We start from the raw sequence: 18,714 nt of genomic DNA, 5'->3' as shown, positions 1-18,714 counted from the left end.
ATCTAGCAATTATGTCTTCTTGCTATTCTATTGTAAGGTTTGTAGGGAATCACACTTATTTTCTCTTTTCTTAAAACTCTCCAAATCCCACCCACTGTCAGAGTAGGAACTAGATTCCTTTATATGGCTAGAGGGATGCTCATCCATGTGAGATCTAATTAGATCTAAATTTGCTTTGCAATATTTCATCCCCATATTCATAAAGAAGATTGTCCTACAATTTGCCTTTCTTGAAATATCCTGGTAAGGTTTTGGTATCAATATTATACCGGTCTCACAAGACAAATTGGATATACTTATCTCATTTTCTATTGTCTGGAATGTTTTGAGGAATATCATCTTGATAAAGAAGTTTTGAGGAAAACTTGAAATTATTAATTAAATTTCCTTCAGTGACATGGGATTACAGTCATCCCTCAGTATCCGTGGGGGATTGGTTCTAGGAAAGCACCCTCCCCTTCATATCAAAATCCTCAGATGCTCAAGCACCTTATATAAAATGGTGTAGCATTTGCGTATAACCTATGCACATCCTCCCATATACTTTAAATCACCTCTATATTACTTAAAATACCTAATAAAATGAAAACGCTATGCAAATAGTTGTTACACTTTTTTTATTTGTATTAGTTTTTATTGTATTATTATTATTTATTATTATTTTTCTGAATATTTTCCATTCGTGATTGGTTGAATTCCCAAATTTGGAACCTATGAATACATAGATAGGGGCTGACTGTATTTGATTATATCTTCATTATGATATCAGTTCTACTAAGTCATCCATTCCATCTAATTTTTTCAATTTACTCATGTGGAAGTTGTTCATAATATTCTCATACTTATAATTGCAATTTCTTTTTGTCTATAATACTGTCCCCTTTTGCATTCCTTACACTGATACTTTGTATTTTTGCTATTTTTAAATGAGTTTTGTTATAGGTTAGTTTTTTCAAAGAACCAGTTTTTAACTTTTGATTTTCTCTATTATATGCTTGTTTTCTACTTCATTAATTTTAAAAATATATATTTATTCTTTTTCTTTTATTCTCTTTAGATTTAATTTTCTATAATTCTCTTGCTCCTTTTAAATAGACTTTTTAAAGACCAGTTTTAGGTTCACAGTAAAAAAGTACTGAGATTTTCTATCTATCCGTCACCTCCACGATGCATAGCCTCCTCCCACCCCACCCCCACTCTCCCCACCCCCGTCAGCATGCCCCATGAGTGGTACATTTGCTACAATTGATGAATCTATATGACTCATTATAAATCAAAGTCAATAGTTTACATTAGGGTTTCTTTTTGATGTTATACAATCCATGGGTTTTGACAAATGTATGGTATGTATTCACCGCTATAGTATCATACAGAATAGTTTCACTGTCCTAAAAATCCTCGGTGCGTCACCTATTCATCCTTCTCTTCCCCCAGCCCCTGATCTTTTTACTGTCTCCATAGCTTTGTATTTTCCAGAATGTCATATAGTGAAATCATACAGTTTTTTTTTCTCTTTTTTTCCTTTTCTGACTGGCTTCTTTCACTTAGTAATATGAATTTAAGTTTCCTTCATATTTTTTCTTGGCTTGATAGTGATTTCTTTTTAGTGCTGAATAATATTCCATTTTCTGGATGTACCAGTTTATTTATTCACATATTGGACATCTTGGTTGCTTCCAAGGCTTGGCAATTCTATTCCTGGGTTTTTTATTTTTTTTTATTTATTTTTTTTTAAGGTTTGGCAATTCTTAATAAAGTGGCTATAAACATCCATGTACAGATTTTTGTGTGGGTGTATGTTTTCACTCATTTGGGTAAATACCAAGGAGTGCATCTGCTGGATCGTATGGTAATGGCATATTTAATATCATAAGAAACTACTAAACTGTCTTCCAAAATCATTGTACTATTTTGCATTCTTACCAGCAATGGAGGACATTTCCTGTTGCTCTACATTCCTTGCCAGAATGTGGTGTTTTCAGTGCTCTGAATTTTGGCCATTATAGTAGGTGCCTAGTGGTATCTCATTGTTCTTTTAATTTGCTTTTTTCTAACGACATATGATGTGGAACATCTTTTCACATGTTCATTTGCCATCTGTCTATCTTCTTTGGTGAGGTATCTGTTCAGATCTTTTGTCCATTTTTAAATAAGGTTATTTGTTTTCTTATTGTTGTTTTAAGAGTTCTCTATAGATTTTGGATAACATTCCCTTATCAGATATGATCTTTCTTGTGACTTCTTGGAGAAATCCATGCAAAGAAGTCTGAGATTGGGAATAAAATCCATGGTGCCTGTGGCTCTTGAAAAAAATCCTATACTCTCAGATTCATCCACACTTGGTCTTTAGCAATTTTTAAAAAATGTTAGTTTAAATCTTAGCAATTTATACGACAGTCTAGTTTTCCTGTGTCTTGCCCCAGATAAGCCAGCGCTCACACTTCCTTAAAGGTACCTGTTTTTCCTCAGATGATAGGCTGTTTGCATGACCACAGCTATCTGATTAGCTCAAAACAAGTTATGGTATTGTAGATTATTTGGATATTTTGTGTTGTTTGGGTGGCAGCAATGCTCTTTCTACCTTTCTATATCCTAATTGGAAGCCAAACCTTTCTGGAGAAGAGCTTTGTTCAGATGAAAAGCGTTAACCCCGGTGCCTGCTTCATACAGTAAGAAAGTTGCTCACGCTTGTATCAGGCCATGCAAAATTATTGCTTGTATTAGTCTTGTTGGCATCTCTCTTTCAAAAATTTAGATCTTCTTTGAAAGGCCAGAATACCAAAATGTGTATTGTGATGTCATATTGTAAATGTGATGCCTCTGGCATATCGTTATTAATTCATAGGCTTGAATTTCCTTTCATTTATTTATTTTTTACTAGTAGATTGACATTAAATGGATGTTCTTATGTGTACAGAGACAATAGAAATTATAAAAATGGATATTTTAACACAATCTCACAGGAGGAAAGCTGATTTTATTACTTGTTCATTTAAAATTTTGGAAATTTTATTTATCTTTAGACCATGTCAAAGTGTGAGCACGGTGCTTTCTTGGACAATCAAGCAATTAATTCCAGCACATCAGATTTTAAATTTTAATGTATCGCATCATTTTCATTAAATTTTATTTCATTGCTCTTGTCATTATCACATTTAACTTAATCAGTGTAAAAACTACTTGAAAATACAGTTTATACAAAAGAGACTAATGCACTCTTGACTTCCAATGAATAAAGTAATAGTCTAATGCACTCAGAAAAAAAATTTTTTAAGGCTGTTATGAATAATAGACAGAAGGTGTTCTATATTTATCCAGTTGGGTCAAAAAGTTAGAAGCAGAGTGACACTGAAAAATATAAATAACAGTTGTTTATCATCAATGTGCTACAGCCCTACATTATCTTCTTATATTGTCATTGTCAGCTCTACATTATCTTCTTATATTGTCATTGTCAAGAATTGGATGAAGAAATGGGAGTGGTGTAAAAATCAATTTAACCATTTGACTCTTATTTATTTATTTATTTATTTATTTATTATTTTTTGATCTAGATGATGTTCATTAACTTAATGAAAACTTATTAAGAGGCTATTATATGACAGGTGTTGTTCAAGAAACTGTGGATACAGTATTAACTAAAAGAGAAAAGAAGCCCTGTTTTCAAATAGCTGTCCATTTTTAAGCAAGAATTAAAAGCACTGATTGCACTTTTATATTAACTTTCCTAATGAGATCTCAAGTTGGATAGGTTAAGTTTGTCTGTCATTAACAGGTTTTAGCAGTTGACTACAGATTCAACTGTTATATTATTTCTTAAGCATATATGAATATAAATGCTTTTATTTAAAATTTGGACAATTAGGGCCGAGCCTGTGGCACACTCGGGAGAGTGCGGCGCTGGGAGCGTGGCGACGCTCCCGCCACGGGTTCGGATCCTATATAGGAATGGCCGGTGCACTCACTGGCTGAGTGCCGGTCACGAAAAAGACAAAAAAAAAAAAAAAAAAAAAAAAAATTTGGACAATTAATTAGAAGGGGTGTATATGTATTTTCTTCTCTAAGGCTATCAGTTAAATTGGTAGAGAACTAAAATAGAACATGAAATATTTGTTTTGAATTTAAGCAAAGTCTTATGCAAAGCCTTTATTTGTTACTTTGCCTCTTTTGGGTGTAAGATAATTGTGTGGCTCTTCTCAGAACTTTGTGTGCATGAGACAGACAGAACTAGGTTTCCAGCAATCTTAGCAACATGAGGAATAGGAATCCCTTTGCCAGGTCTAGATTAAGATTGCATTTACATAGTGTTGCTTTTGGTTTTCTTGTGATATGCTGGTGTCAGATCTTGCTAGCTTTGTGAGAGCCAATTATTAAATTTTCAGGAGATTTGACACCTGGTTGTTTAACTGTTGGTAAGGGGCCATGCCCTAGTTCATGGGCATGGTTCTGAGGGCCTTAAAAGGAAAGCACCTGACAGGGTTAAAATTTGACACAGTGTAGTATTTATACCACGAAAGCTGGCAAATGGTACTAATCAGTGCTTCCCACCCTCTGGGTAGCACATTGCTAATCTTAGTACATTATGAGATTTTACCCTGAAGAATGTGATTCTGTGAAGCCTCTGTGTATTAGCCCATTTCTGTTGCTAATAACAAAATTACCTGGAATTGGGTGATTTACAAGAAAACAAAATTTATTGATTACGGTTTCAGAGGCTGGGAAGTCCAAAGTCCAAAGAACACATCTGGTGAGAGTTTTCCTTGGTGGTGGCTTCAGCAACACAGGGTATCATATTACAAAATGGCAGAAACAGAGAGAGAGAGACTGTCAGGTGCTCTTCTTTTAAGGCTCTCAAAGCCATGCCTATGAACTAGGGTATGGCCCTTACAATCCAATCACCTCCCCAAGGCCCCAGCTTTCTTTTTTTTTTTTTTTTTTTTTTTTTTTGTCTTTTTCGTGACCTGCACTCAACCAGTGAGTGCACCGGCCATTCCCATATAGGATCCGAACCCGCGGCGGGAGCGTCGCCGCGCTCCCAGCGCTGCACTCTCCCGAGTGCGCCACGGGCTCGGCCCAAGGCCCCAGCTTTCAATCTCACAATAGGATTTCCCACTGTCTCAATACTGTCACTGTGTGGGCCAAGTTTCTAATACCTGGAACTTTGGGAGACACAATTCAATCTTTAATGAGTTTGGGGGTAGGCATTCAATACACAGCACTCTGCCCATCTGGAGTCCTGATCCATGAAGAGTGGGGTTTGAAGGTTTCATTTTCTATTTTCTCTCTCTACTTCTTAAACCTTTATTACAAGCCTATGACCAAGACCCTTTGTTGAGATCCCAAGTCCTGAAAAAAGTGGTGCTATTATTTTTTTCCCTCTCATAAGGTAGCCGTTTCTTTATTCCTTTCTCTCTTCCACACAAAGGAAATAAATTTATTCTCAGTGAGAGTCTAATCAACTATAATAAAAGTTTACCTCATTTATATTTTTTGGATCTTAATCTCAGTCCCATTTGTAGTCTCAACCTTGAATCAATTGCACTGAGTTTTTCTGTAATACAGTACATTATTAGCCAGTATTCTGGACTTGGCATTTTATTATTGTGTTCTGGGGTCCCCAAGACCACCTTCATGTTTAAACATTTTTTAGAACTCATGGGACTTAGAATATAGTTAAGGATATGCAGCTTAATCGTGAGGGATAAAGACATGGGCAGTATCTGGAGGAATCCGTCTTCAGGCTTCCTTATGTTCTTCCCCTCTCCTGAAGGGTCACACAGAGCATAATCTTCCCCAGCTGTGAAAATGATGCAGAGTTTGGGCAATGTTTCTATTAAGGGAAGTTCATTAGAGACTCATTGTCCAGGTTTTTACTAGGACCTTGCAAAGTTTTGAATGTTTGTGTCCTGTCCTCCCCTTCTCCCTCCAAATCAATATGTTGAAGCCCTAGTCCCATTGTGATGGTATTTGAAGGTGGGTCTCTTGGGAGATAATTATGTCATGAGGGTGGAGCCTTTATGAATGGGATTAGTGCCCTTAGAAGAGGCCAGAGAGCTAGCTCACTCACTTTCTTCTATGTGAAGATACAATAAGAAGTTGGTCGTCTGCAAATGAGCAGAGGGCCCTCATCAGAACCTGACCATGCTGGCACCCTGATTTTGGACTCCCAGCCTCCAGAACTGGGAGAAATAAATTTCAGTTGTTTCTAAGCCATTCAGACTATGAGATTTATTATAGGAGCCTGAACTTATGGAGACAAGACTGGTCACATAGGAACCCTCTGCTTAGCATATATGAAAATTCCAGACTTCTAGAATGGAAGCAGGCATAGCATAAACCACATTGTTGGAACAAACATTTGAAGCAAAATATACCACCTGTATCATTTAGAGAATGGTGGAAACATTCCCCAAATCCAAGCTATCAGACACTAGCCAAGTGCCAACCTTGAAAGCAGGTTTTTCTAAGGATAGGAGTCTCAGGCAATCTATATTAACGCTTCTCTGCACAATTAACTTTGCTCCTAGTCTAACCGTAAAAACCTTATACATTAGTTATAATAACTGAGTTTCTAACTGTTTTAGTATCTTAATTATAGTAACCAAGATAGAATTATTAACCAGATTATATTAACCAGGTTATCTTACTTTCTACTTCCTAACCCAATTCTGATCACTAGATCTTCTCTTTGCTTGTTTTATTATTCATTTTATACATTAACTCCTTCAATAAATATTCACAGCTCTATATACCATCAACATAATATAAAATATGTAGTTCAGAATCATGTAAAATTTCTCCTATAAATTTGCTTATGAATGTGTTGGAATATGGAGATTGTCAACTTTTGCTTAATACTATGGGAAACAAATAAACAAATACAAGGGAATAGAGAGTTACAGAGTTAAATCTGAGCTAGTTTATATGTTGTTTTCAAGCAAGAACTCTATGGTAGGGGGACATTTGAGCAAAGAAGTAAAGGAAATGAGAGAGTAAATTGTACATATACCTGGGGGAAATTCCTTCCAAACAGAATTCCATATTCCAGAGACAAGAACTGATGGAAGAAGGACGAACAGGCCAGTGTGGCTGGTATAGTATAAACAAGGTAGAAAATTAGTTAAAAGATGTGATCAGAAAGGTAGGGGAAGAGTGGAGGGCAGATATTTTAGGAACATGTAGTTCATGTTAACAGCTTTAAATTTTCCTGTAAATGAGAAGGAATCATGGAGCTTTTTTGAATAGAGAAATGATATGATTTCATGTACGTTTAAAAAGTCAGAACAAAGAATAGATTCAAAGGACAAGGGTGGAAACAGAATATTAGGAGACTATTGTGATAATCCAGAAAAAACAAAAACAAACAAACAAAACCAGTGGTGAGGATCAGAATTAGTAGCAATGAGTGAAACTGGTAAGAAGAGTTGGGCTGTATACATTGGAAGGTAGAGCCAGTAGGAAAAAAAATAGAACAGATAGCATCTTTTTAGATGATATTTTCAAGATACTTTGATTCTTGGCTGGAAGAAACTGGAAGAAAGAAGTTGACATTAACTGAAATGAGGAAAACTGAGAAAGAAGCTTAGTGGGAGAAAATCAAGAATTTATATTTGGATATGGTAAGTTTGGGATATATATTTGATGACTAAGTGGAGGTGTTGCGTAGGCAGTTGGATTTACCAGTCTGAAGATCAAAGAACGTGAGCTCCGAAGAACAAAACTTGGGAGTCATCAAATTAAAGATGATATTTAAAGCTATGAGAATGGAAGACATCAGAAAATGTAGTTAAAAAAGAAAAAAGTGACAAGGACAAAAGCATAGGGCATTCTAATTCGTAAAAATGTAGAAAAAGAGTAGATACCTGTAGAGGAGGCTAAAAGAAGTAGTCAATGGGGTAGGAGAACCAAGAAAAAGCGGTGTCCAGAATCAATATGAGCAAAGTCTTTCAAAAGGGAAGAAGTGATCAACATTGTCGAATGTTGCTGATTGTTTGCCTTAGATGAAGTTTGAGAATTACGTATTACCTTTGTCAAGGTGAGTGTCCCTGGTGATATTGGCATAAGCAGATCAGTGGAATGGTGGGTTCAAGAGAGAATGTGAGAAATGGAAATTAGACTGTGAGGACAGGTGGTGGCTGGAGAAGGATTTAGGGTTAAGAAGATCTTCTAATAGGTGCTAATATTGCATGTTTGATTAAAAAGGAAATGGATCAAGAGAGAGAAAAATCCCTAGTAATGAAGAAAGTAAAGAGGACAACGTTATGAGTAAGTGAGAGGATGAGGGTACGGATAATGATACAAAGGGACAGCTGGAGAGAAGGCAGAGCATTCATGAATAAAAGTAGATGGGCTGGTGCATGTGGTGTTGAGGGTTTCTGAATACTTATATTTTGTCTGTGAAATATTTGCAAGGTGAAAATCTAAACGTGAGGAGTAGGGGGAGAGGTTTTGTTCATTTGAGGAGACAGGAAAATGGATATACTATTGATCCAGGAGGGTGGGTAGCTGGGTTTACTGAGGAAATATAGTAGGATTTAAATGAAGAATAGAAGTTCTGCTAGAGATATGTTGTCAAGAATTTAGAGCTAGTAAGTGAGTCAGTTCAGGTTCTTCAAGAGGCAGATGCCAAGTTGAGATTAGATATGTAAGAGATTAATTGGGAAAAATGCCTGGGAAGGATAAAGGGGAGGGTTGGGCATAGCTGAGAAGACACTTTGGACTGTGAGGCAGATCTGACACCTGTGAAATGAGAGAAAAGGCAGGAAACCTGGGTAAGAGAGCTTGACTGCAGTGTAGCTCTGAGAATGTACTAGCAGGCCAGCATGGAGTTGCTAGCAAAGAATGACTGTTAGAAATATTGGGGTGTTAGAACACTGGGAAGAAATAACCCAGCTTGGTATTTCTGTCATGCCCAGTTACTGGCTGGGAGCAGCCTAGGGGAAGTGTGGCTTTGGCATGAGCTTGGCAGAGAATCGTTAGGTGGTGCAGGTGGGGGCTTTCCATCAGCTGTGCTCACTGTAGCAGGTTCTGTTGAAGGGGGATCTGAACTGCACACCTCCATGGCTGCCATGGTCAACTTGGTTGTGTGTTTTTCTCCAGCCATGCTTAGCTGCTCTGATGCACGTGAGGAGGAAGTGGAATGTTATAGTTAAATAGCTCTGAGGATTTTAAAGGTAGTAATATGAAGGAAAAGAGGATTAAGCAAATTGAAGCACATACCAAGCAGTTATAATGAGGAAACATAGAATCTAAGCTGGCTGTGGAAATGAGCACCTGAGGGGATTGTAGTTCTACCCACGCAAACAAGAAGCTGAAGTCTCTTTATGCTGAGAAAATGTCCTTAATTCCTTAATTTTCTTTGTAATTTTGTTTCTGAGTATAAAAGAGCCTTATCATGTCACACACACACACACACACACACACACACACACACACACACACGCAGAAAGAGAAAAAGAGAGAGAGAAACAACTAAAATTTTTTTCAATTTAAGTATTTACATATGACTTAGATGTGAGAGGAGAGATAGGAATTCATTGTTTCCAGGATAGGTTTCAATTCCTATGAGTTTGTTAAACTTTTAACCACACTGAGTTTGATTTTAATTTTATGTATCCATTGCAACATGGGTTCTAAATCCCACTGAACTACTTCATTAGATGCTCAAATGAAGAGGATTAATCACATGCACTGAACTTGTTATATTGGGAGATGATATGCAGTTCTGCAAAGCAGTGCCTTCCTGTGAGAGTTTGAAGGGTACTTTGGACTCTTGGGAATTAGCTCTTCACTCACTGGCTTCAGAATTAAATCCCAGTGTAAAGTCAGCCTCCACTTTCCGGCCTACACCTGAATTACCTTAATTTACCTCTAGTTGCCTATTATATACCCTCCTCCCTGAATGAATATTGTGGAACTAGCAAATTCCCTTCTATCTGTGGCTTAACCCATCACTGGATGCCAAGTTCCCACTTGAATTTGTCTGAAATTTGTTCTCATTTCTTCTGAGTGCCTCCCCTCAGTTCTTTTCTTATGGCAATGGGTAGGTCTAGCTTCAAATCTGTACCTTCTTCAGTATATCTTGTTCTGCTACAATTAGCACAGCCATGCTGGCTCTGTAAGAAATATTAACAAGTAAATAATAATTTTACTGACTACCACTATTTCTAGTAAGTGCCAGGAACTAGGCCCTGCTCTGAGAGCTTTAAAATGTAGTCATTCAATCCTCATAACAACACTATATTTTATTATTATTATCATCCCTATTTTACAGATAAGGAAAATGAGGCCCAGGTAATGTAACTTGTCTAAATTTATGCAATAAATTGTGGAGCTACAGAGAAACCAGGCAGACTTTAAATTCTGTCTTTTAATTATTATCCAATACCCTTAGTGCTGGACACTAAATATATGAATTTATAAGTGTCTGATGCCCATATTTTCAGTACATTCACAGATCGATCTCATTTTGAAGTTCTCCATATTAACGAGTAAAGAAACTGTACTGTCTATTTACAGAGCAAAAATCATCCTATACAAGGCCATCATGAGGTTGTAGTTTATTTCTTTCAGACACTGAACACATGGGTTAGTGCTTACATTTATTGGTGCCTCAGGGTAACTCTTTTTAGTTATAGGTGTAATCATAACCATCAAGCAGAAGTGTATGCAATTTTTTCCCTTATAGTTTCAGGTCCTATTTTCATTAGAATTGTTGCTCTAGGGTTTGAGCTTTTCAGATCATAAAACTTGTCTTTTAAGTCAGGAACAGAAAGAACTCCTCTTCATTAAGATATGTGTTTCCAGATAAGTATGTCAAAATAAGCAATATACTTGTTAGAAGAAGATATTAACCTATGTCCCTCTTTCTTGGTCAGTCCAAGACTTACACTTTCCAAAACTATATGGAAATTTAATTACTTGAAACTGCAATGCCTGAAAAGCAAATCAAAACTTTAGTAAAGTCAATGTTACTTTTTCACTGTAGAAGCAAAGCAATTACCTGTCTGAGACATTGGCTTGTTTCTTTAACACGTTTCTGTCCATTTATTGTAGCATCTGTTTCTAAATGTTGTGAGAAAATAAGTTATAACATTTAAGTCAAGCGTTTCATTTTAAGTAAAGGATTTTATTTTAAACAATTAGATGCCCTTTTTCTTGCTTTATCTCAGTCTTTGCAGTAACTGAGTGTTTGTTTTGCTGTAAACAGAAGGCTTTTCTCCCACTGGATTGAATGTTATATAAAAATATTAATTTCTGACAAATTGTTGTAAAATTCAAGATGTCACATTAATTTTTCTGTTTCACAGAACTCTAAACTAATAAAACAATATGAGAAAACAATATTCAGAAGAGTTAAGGAATTAATTTTGTAGGAAAGACAATAAAAACTTTTCTTTAAACTTAGAAGATATTTCTTCTGTCATCATATATTTACCGTTTTTGAAACATTTAAAAATTTGCCATGAATAGTAAGAATAGGGAAAAAAATTTTGAGGAAAAAAATACTTTCATAATTGTACTCTAAGTTTCTCACTTATTGTGTAGCTCATTTAGAATTGGCAAATCAAGTGAAAAGAAAGACAAATAATTATTCAGGTAATACAGCTGTGCTCAAAATTAACCATACAATTGGGAAGATAATTTTCCTTCCTTTGTGCAATAAATTAACAAATAGGTTCTCTCTTTACAGTCTTCCAGGTATGTTTCCTTCTTTACATTATTAAAAATATGTTTTTCAGGCTTTGATAATCTCACTTTTAAATAACTTCAATAAGCTTATACTCATGTTCACTGCCACCAGATTCTTGCTACTTTCAAACAGCTTCCAGGTGGGTATTTTTAAAACATTGCTCCCATCTAGTTGTTCCTGTAAGCACAGTTTAGCAAGGCCAGCTTCTCTATGGCTAACCACAGATGTTAGGATCAACCAAATGCTGCCTTATTTTTATGTCCAAAACTGTACCCATTTTCTCCATTGTCTTACCTTACTCATTTAGCTCTGTTATAATTTTGTCTTCTCTGAATTCCTAAATCCATCTACATTGTATAATCTAAAACTGTACTCTAGTTTATATTGTTTTCTGGTAGGTTCATGTACTGGATTACTTCTCTAAGTAGGTTATTAGTTTCAGAATATTATTGTATTCTCTACCAAGTCTTGTTGAACACCAAGAAACAATTAGGTATTTAGACAATTGTAAAACACTCCAATAATATATATATCTAACACAGCAATAACATTTCTGTTAAAATATAGTAGCATACATCTTAAGACAATAAATGGTTAAAATGGTCATAAAGGTGTCCACAAGTTTTTAAAGACCATCTTTTGTTATGGATAAAGACACATGAAATTAGCTACATCTCACTCTTTCATATCATCCAAGTAAAAGGTATCAAGATATCATCCCGAATTAAACTTTGAAAGTTGATAATTAAGTTTAAACATCATATCCAAAATCTCATGAGCTGAGTAAAAATTTTTTCAACAATGATTTTTAATTTATTATGTTAGTCAAATTGTAACAGTCAAGTTTTTCTCAATTTTTTGTTTTATATACAATTTTTGAGAACCTGATAATAAGTTGTAGACCTGCTCATTATTTTTCCCTTCCCCAAATAAAACATATGTAAGCATACAATATATTTTTATGCCTTTTGTTTTTGTTTGTACTGGAAATAGATTTCATTTGTACAAAATATAAAGTCAATTTTAAAAAGTATTACCACACTCTGAGGAGTATGAAATAAAAATAGTGGTTTCCTTAAAAAAAAAAAAAAAAGACAAAAATGCAAATTGGGCAAGTAAAATCCAAAAGAGGAAAGTTAATTCTGCTTAAAAGTATATTTAGATGAGTAAGTTGCTGATATTTAACTTTGGTAAGAAGTTGATATTTTGGATTTGATTTTGACATGGCTCATGTCATCTTAAATATCCAATTGAGCTTTTTAACTTTTCAATTATGATGATAATAAAAGTTGGTAACCTGATTCACAGAGACTCATAGAAGCACTTCAGATCAGTATTCCTATAGCTCATGTTGCCAAGCAAGGGTTAGCTTGTGTCAAAGAATTCTTGATTTTTTCAAGGCTCTCCGAGTAAGATTCATGTTAGATTATTTCCCTTCTTTTCAAACGAATGAGGTCAGTTTTTGCAGTGTGGCATCATTCATGCTTGCTATTTCAGCAAGAAAATACTTAAATCTATAATTTTAAAATCTGAGGAGAATTAAATTTCAAGAGTTCTGCAGTATTTTCTGGTGTTTGCAAATTTCTGTCCATTGAAAAACTGACCAGGCTTTGTGATTCCAAATTTCAGACTAGAGAAACATTTCTTCCAGTCCTGGAACGTTTAAATAGTTGTCCTTGTTGACTCCTTTATACCTACCATTATTAGTCTTTCAGGTCAACTCAGTATTCTTGTGGTAGCATCAACGGTCAGGGGGATAGCGATAAAAGAAAGACATTCATGTAATTGCTTATAGGCTGCCCTGATGCATCAAACCCTTCAGTACAATGAGCTTTCCAGAGATTTGTCTATGCCGTGATGGCATCAGGTGCAGCCAATGAGAAGATATTGGGCATTCATCACCACATGGTTTATCTGCATTTACAATGACCCTTTTATCTGGAGTCCTGGTAGGTCTGAAAAGCCATTAAAATACTCTATTTGCAGCCCATATACATCCCTTTTAATCTTATTCATTCTCTGCTTCTGAAAGACCAAAACTGAGACTTATGATAGTGGTGTTGTGTAGCACAACACCAGATGGACCCTCTGCTCAGTCCAGTCGAACTCCAACATTTTTTGTTTTGGCCCCTCTCATTTCTGTGACTACACAAATCACAAATGTTGTTGTATACTTCCCTTCCGTAACTCATTTCTCCAGATAGATAACTGATCAAACATACTGTTCTAAGTTCACTACTAATTTTGTACAATTCATTTCTGATACATGTGTTTGCATGTGTGTGTGTATAGTTTTAATAGAATATTAAATAGAATACATATTAAATAGAATTAAATATTTGATATTTAGGTTAATATTTAATTAAATAGAATTACACATTTAATAGTATATAATGTCTTTATCATTGCACCCTCCAAATGTTCCTCTTGATTGTTACATGTGATTACTTGTTTCCATTATTCCTATAAAAAAGTGCACATTTAATTTCATACATTCTTCTCTTCTGATAAGTATTTCTCATTGGTGTCCCTATAATTCCTCTGCTGGTATAGCCAAAGATTTTCTAAAGCATCAATAAAGATGACAGCTGGGCCTTGTTTGGAAACATTTACCTCATTTCTATGGCAAATCTATCTGCCGTTTATAGCTGAGCCATGAATGAGCTTTCTCCTGACACATTATTCTGAGAGTGGACTTTCATATTCTTGCATAAATATTAAGCTCCATGCTGTGATAGTTGAATATGGGTTCAGACAACTTGTTTCCACAGGATCAGTCACATCCTGAGTTCTGAGATCAAACTGGCATTTAGCGGAACAGTGCACATAAAACATTTTCCAGAGATCCTCAGGTTCCCTGAGATCCTTTCAGGGGGTCTGCAGCATCAAAACAACTTGCACAATAACACTAAGACATTATTTGCCTCTTTTACCCTCATTTTCTCATGAGTAAAGAGAGTAGAGTTTTCCAGAGGCTACGTGATTTAATACTGCAGCACAATGAAGCAACACAAAGACAGGTATGAAAATTCAGCTGTTTTTTTAATGAAGAGAGACATTAAAAAGAATTGTACAATGTAAACAATGCCACTCTTAATGCTAACTTTTTTTGTTATTGTTTTAGGAAGTACAGATTTTTAAAATGGGACATCTTATATATGTTAAAATGCAACAGTTTTCTTAATGCTGATTTTAAATAAAATGAGTAAATATTTTAAAAATTCTGTTTTAATTATAGACAGTCATGGCATTGTGAACCAAAGCTCTTTGGGATCCTCGATACCTTATAAGAGTGTAAAAGGGTCCTGAAGCCAAAAGTTTTAGAGGCGCTATTGTAGAGGCTGCCTACCCCCTTTTAGACTCTTGAACTATAGCCACTCCTCTATTTACAAATGCAGAACAACCTGCAAAGCTGGTCTGGCTAGTACCAAATCCAAGTACTTGTCCAGGTTATATGCTCTGCTTGGTTTCTTGGTCATCTTATCTACCTTCTTGTCTTCCTGGATGATAGACTTGGCTCCACTCCCCTGTGGTTCGCGAACTTACTCATATGCCTTTCTCTGGGTGATTGATCCTGGCTTTCTAGTTTTACTCTCTTGAGTCCAGTGTTACTGACATTTCAGGAGGGCGATACTCCTTGTACTAAACCAAGCCTGAGGAATTCTCATCTGGATTCAGCTAAGTAGCATACTTTTTTGCTCATATTTGCACATTAGGAGTTGGGAGTAATTTACATTGCCACTGATTGTGTATCTGACATTTTATCTTGGATATAACAGAGCCAATAATTTCGACAGTATCCCTGATGTGTTTATTGACTCAGTTTTCCTTTATGTCCAAGTTCCAACATTACCCTATGTAGAGTTACAGCAATAGTTATGCTAATTGTATTGCTATGCGACTTCGCCAATTGTATTGTTAAAGCACTTCATAACTAAAGCCAAAATGTTTCATTATTTTAGTTATACTAAGTTTCCATTTGTATTGTCAGGGCTAAGGCTCAGACCCTTGAAACCTATTGTACAGCCTGCGTCACCAGACCTGTCACATGCAGGTCCATGCTAGGTAATTGGGAAAAGATCCCAGGAACCGTTGTCAGAGGACACGAACTCAGTTCTCAGTAGCAGCAGCAGTAGTGGCCTCCCCATGGCCCTCTCCCTACTGGGGCATCCTGGGGCCTTTATACTTAAGTCCATAACCCAGGACACCTGGGTGCACATGCATAATTACATTGGGCAATAAGCAAGGAACACCTGGCACACAAACATATTTACATCAAATTCTCGGCAAGATCCTGAACATCTGAGGGGCCCTGACCATTTTCCTTCACTTTCTCCACACCTTATGACTGAGGTTCTTCCTTGCCATCTCCCTGTAATTTAGTCTGCTCTGCCCTCACCCTTTAGTAATTCTCCTGATTGATATCCTTTCCCTGATGTCTAGTACTTACAGCTAGACTCTGACCACCTATAATTAGAAATTCCTGATATTTTCTGGTTTAGCTTTCACTGACTTCAACCTGCTACTGAAACACCTAATCAACTCACCTGTATTTTCTTGGTTGCAATTAAAAATTTTATTTATTTATTTATTTTGTCTTTTTTGTGACCAGCACCCAGCCAGTGAGTGCACCGGCCATTCCTATATAGGATCTGAACCCGCGGGGCGAATGTCGCTGCGCTCCCTGCGCCGCACTCTCCCGAGTGCGCCACGGGCTCGGCTCTAAAAATTTTTTTTAACAAGTATAATATACATTACTTATACATGCAAATTATAATCACTGAGGATGATAAATTTTCGCAAATTGAGCACACCCATAAAAACCACAATCCAGGTTAAGAAACAGAACACTGCCAGCATCACAGAATCCTTCTTTGTCCACTTCTCGTCAGTATTTCAAAAATAAAACAATGTTCCTGTGTTCAAACTACATAGATGAATTTACCTGGAAATTTATGTATATGGCATCAAACATTCTGACCCTTTTTTATATAGCTTCTTTCATTTGACATTCATTTTTCTTAATTTATATTTATTGTTGCATTATTTGTTCTCACTGCTGTGTAGTATTTCATTGTGAGAAAATATTACAATTTATTTCACCATCTTACTATTGTTCAGGTTTCTGAATAGTATCACTGCGAACATTTTAGTGTTTTTTTTTTAACGTATGTATACATTTCTGTTTGATATTATTGGGAAAATATAGGTAAATGGTCAGGGTCCCTCAGATGTACAGAATCTTGCTGAGCACTTGATGTAAATATGCAGGTGTGCCCAGGGTTCCTTGGTTATTGTATAATGTAATTGCACATGTGCACCCAGGTGTCCTGGGTTATGACTTAAGTATAAAGGATGAGTGACTCTGATCTGTGGCTCCTCCCCCACCCCGGGGATGCTCCTGGGGGTGGGGGTTGGGGTGGGGGGGACATGGGGAGGCCGCTACTGCTGTTGGAGGCTGTTGCTGCAAGCTGTTGCTGCCAAGGTCCCTGGGACCCCCCCGAGAGGCCACCGCCACTGCTGCTGCGGACTGAGCTTGTGTCATCTGCCAATGGCTCCTGCGATCTTTCCCAATTACCTAGGGCTGTGGACCTGTGTGTGAGGGGTTTGATGATCCAGCCTGGCATGTGAGGGGTTTGTGACCCAGTCTTTACAATGGGTTTGAAGGATCTGAGCCCTAGCACTGACAACACAACTGGAAACTTAGTATAATTAAAGTAATGAAATGTTTTGGCTTTAGTTATGAATTGCCTAACCAAACAACTAGTGTAGCTATTGCACTAAACCAACTAGCGTAGTCGTGTAGCTTTACAGATATATGCTTAGTAGTAGAATTGCTAGGTTATAGTATTGGCTTATGTTCAACCACAGCAGATACTGTGAACAACATTTCAAAGTGGTTGCACAAAATTCTTCTACCATCAGTACTATCAAAGAGTTCTGGCTATGCCATATCTTTGGCAACACTTGCTATTTCCTGTCTTTTGTGTCTAGTGTAGTTGTAAGAATATTTTATGGTTTAATTTGCATTTCCCTGATGACTAATTCTGAGCATCTTTTCATATGAGTTTTAGCCATTTGGATACCCTATTTTGTCTTTGACCAAGTCTTTTGCCCATTTTTTTTTGTTTGTTTGCATGTCATTTTTCTATTGATTTAGTGTTCGATATATTCTGGGTATAAGCCCTTTGTCAGATATACATGTTGCAAATCTCTTGTCTTCCTCTGTGGATTACCATTTCATTGTCTTCAGGCTGTTTTTTAATCATGAAAAGAGCTTAGTTTTTAAATTGTCTTAGTTATTCTTGTTTTCCTTTACAATTAGCTCTCTGTGTCCTGTTTTAGAAATGTTTAGAAATCTTTGCTTACTCAAGTTAGCAAGGTGATTTTCTATGATTTCCTCTTAATTTTATTTTACTTTTTAGTTCCTTGTTTTAAGTACATTTTAAAATGTACTTAAAATTGTATTTTATTGTTTTACTTTAAAATTTTATTGTTTACGTTGCAGTCCACATGGAGTTAATTTTTGTATGTGGCATGGGGTAGGGGTCAAGGTAATTTTTTTCATTTGGAAATATAGCAATATTTATTTTAAAGATAATTGTTCCCTACTGACCTACAGAATGTGTCTTGTTATAAATTAGTTAATTCTGATTCCAAACTCTTTTTTCATTCCATTGTCCCATTTATCTATTCTTGTGCCAATTCCATACTATTATTATTTCATTATAATAGGTAGTATCTAAGTCTTTCAGTTTTTTCTTCAAAGATTTATGTATTCTTGGCCCTTTATATCTCCATATAGACTTAAAACTACCTTCACAATTTTTATGGAAACTTACACTGTTTGAGATTTTGTTTATGTTAGTTTTTTTTTTTTTTTTTTTTTTTTTGGTAGTTGGCTGGTACTGGGATCTGAACACCCAGCCTTGATGTTACAAAGCAGCACTCTAACCAACTGACCCATTACTATAGGTTAATTTAGAGAACAGTAGCATATTTAAAACATCTGAAGCCATTTA

The sequence above is a fragment of the Cynocephalus volans genome, chromosome 1, assembly GCF_027409185.1.
Source record: "Cynocephalus volans isolate mCynVol1 chromosome 1, mCynVol1.pri, whole genome shotgun sequence".
Lineage (NCBI taxonomy): Eukaryota > Metazoa > Chordata > Mammalia > Dermoptera > Cynocephalidae > Cynocephalus > Cynocephalus volans.
The sequence above is the reverse complement of the archived record's forward strand: the minus strand, read 5'-3'. Positions refer to the sequence as shown.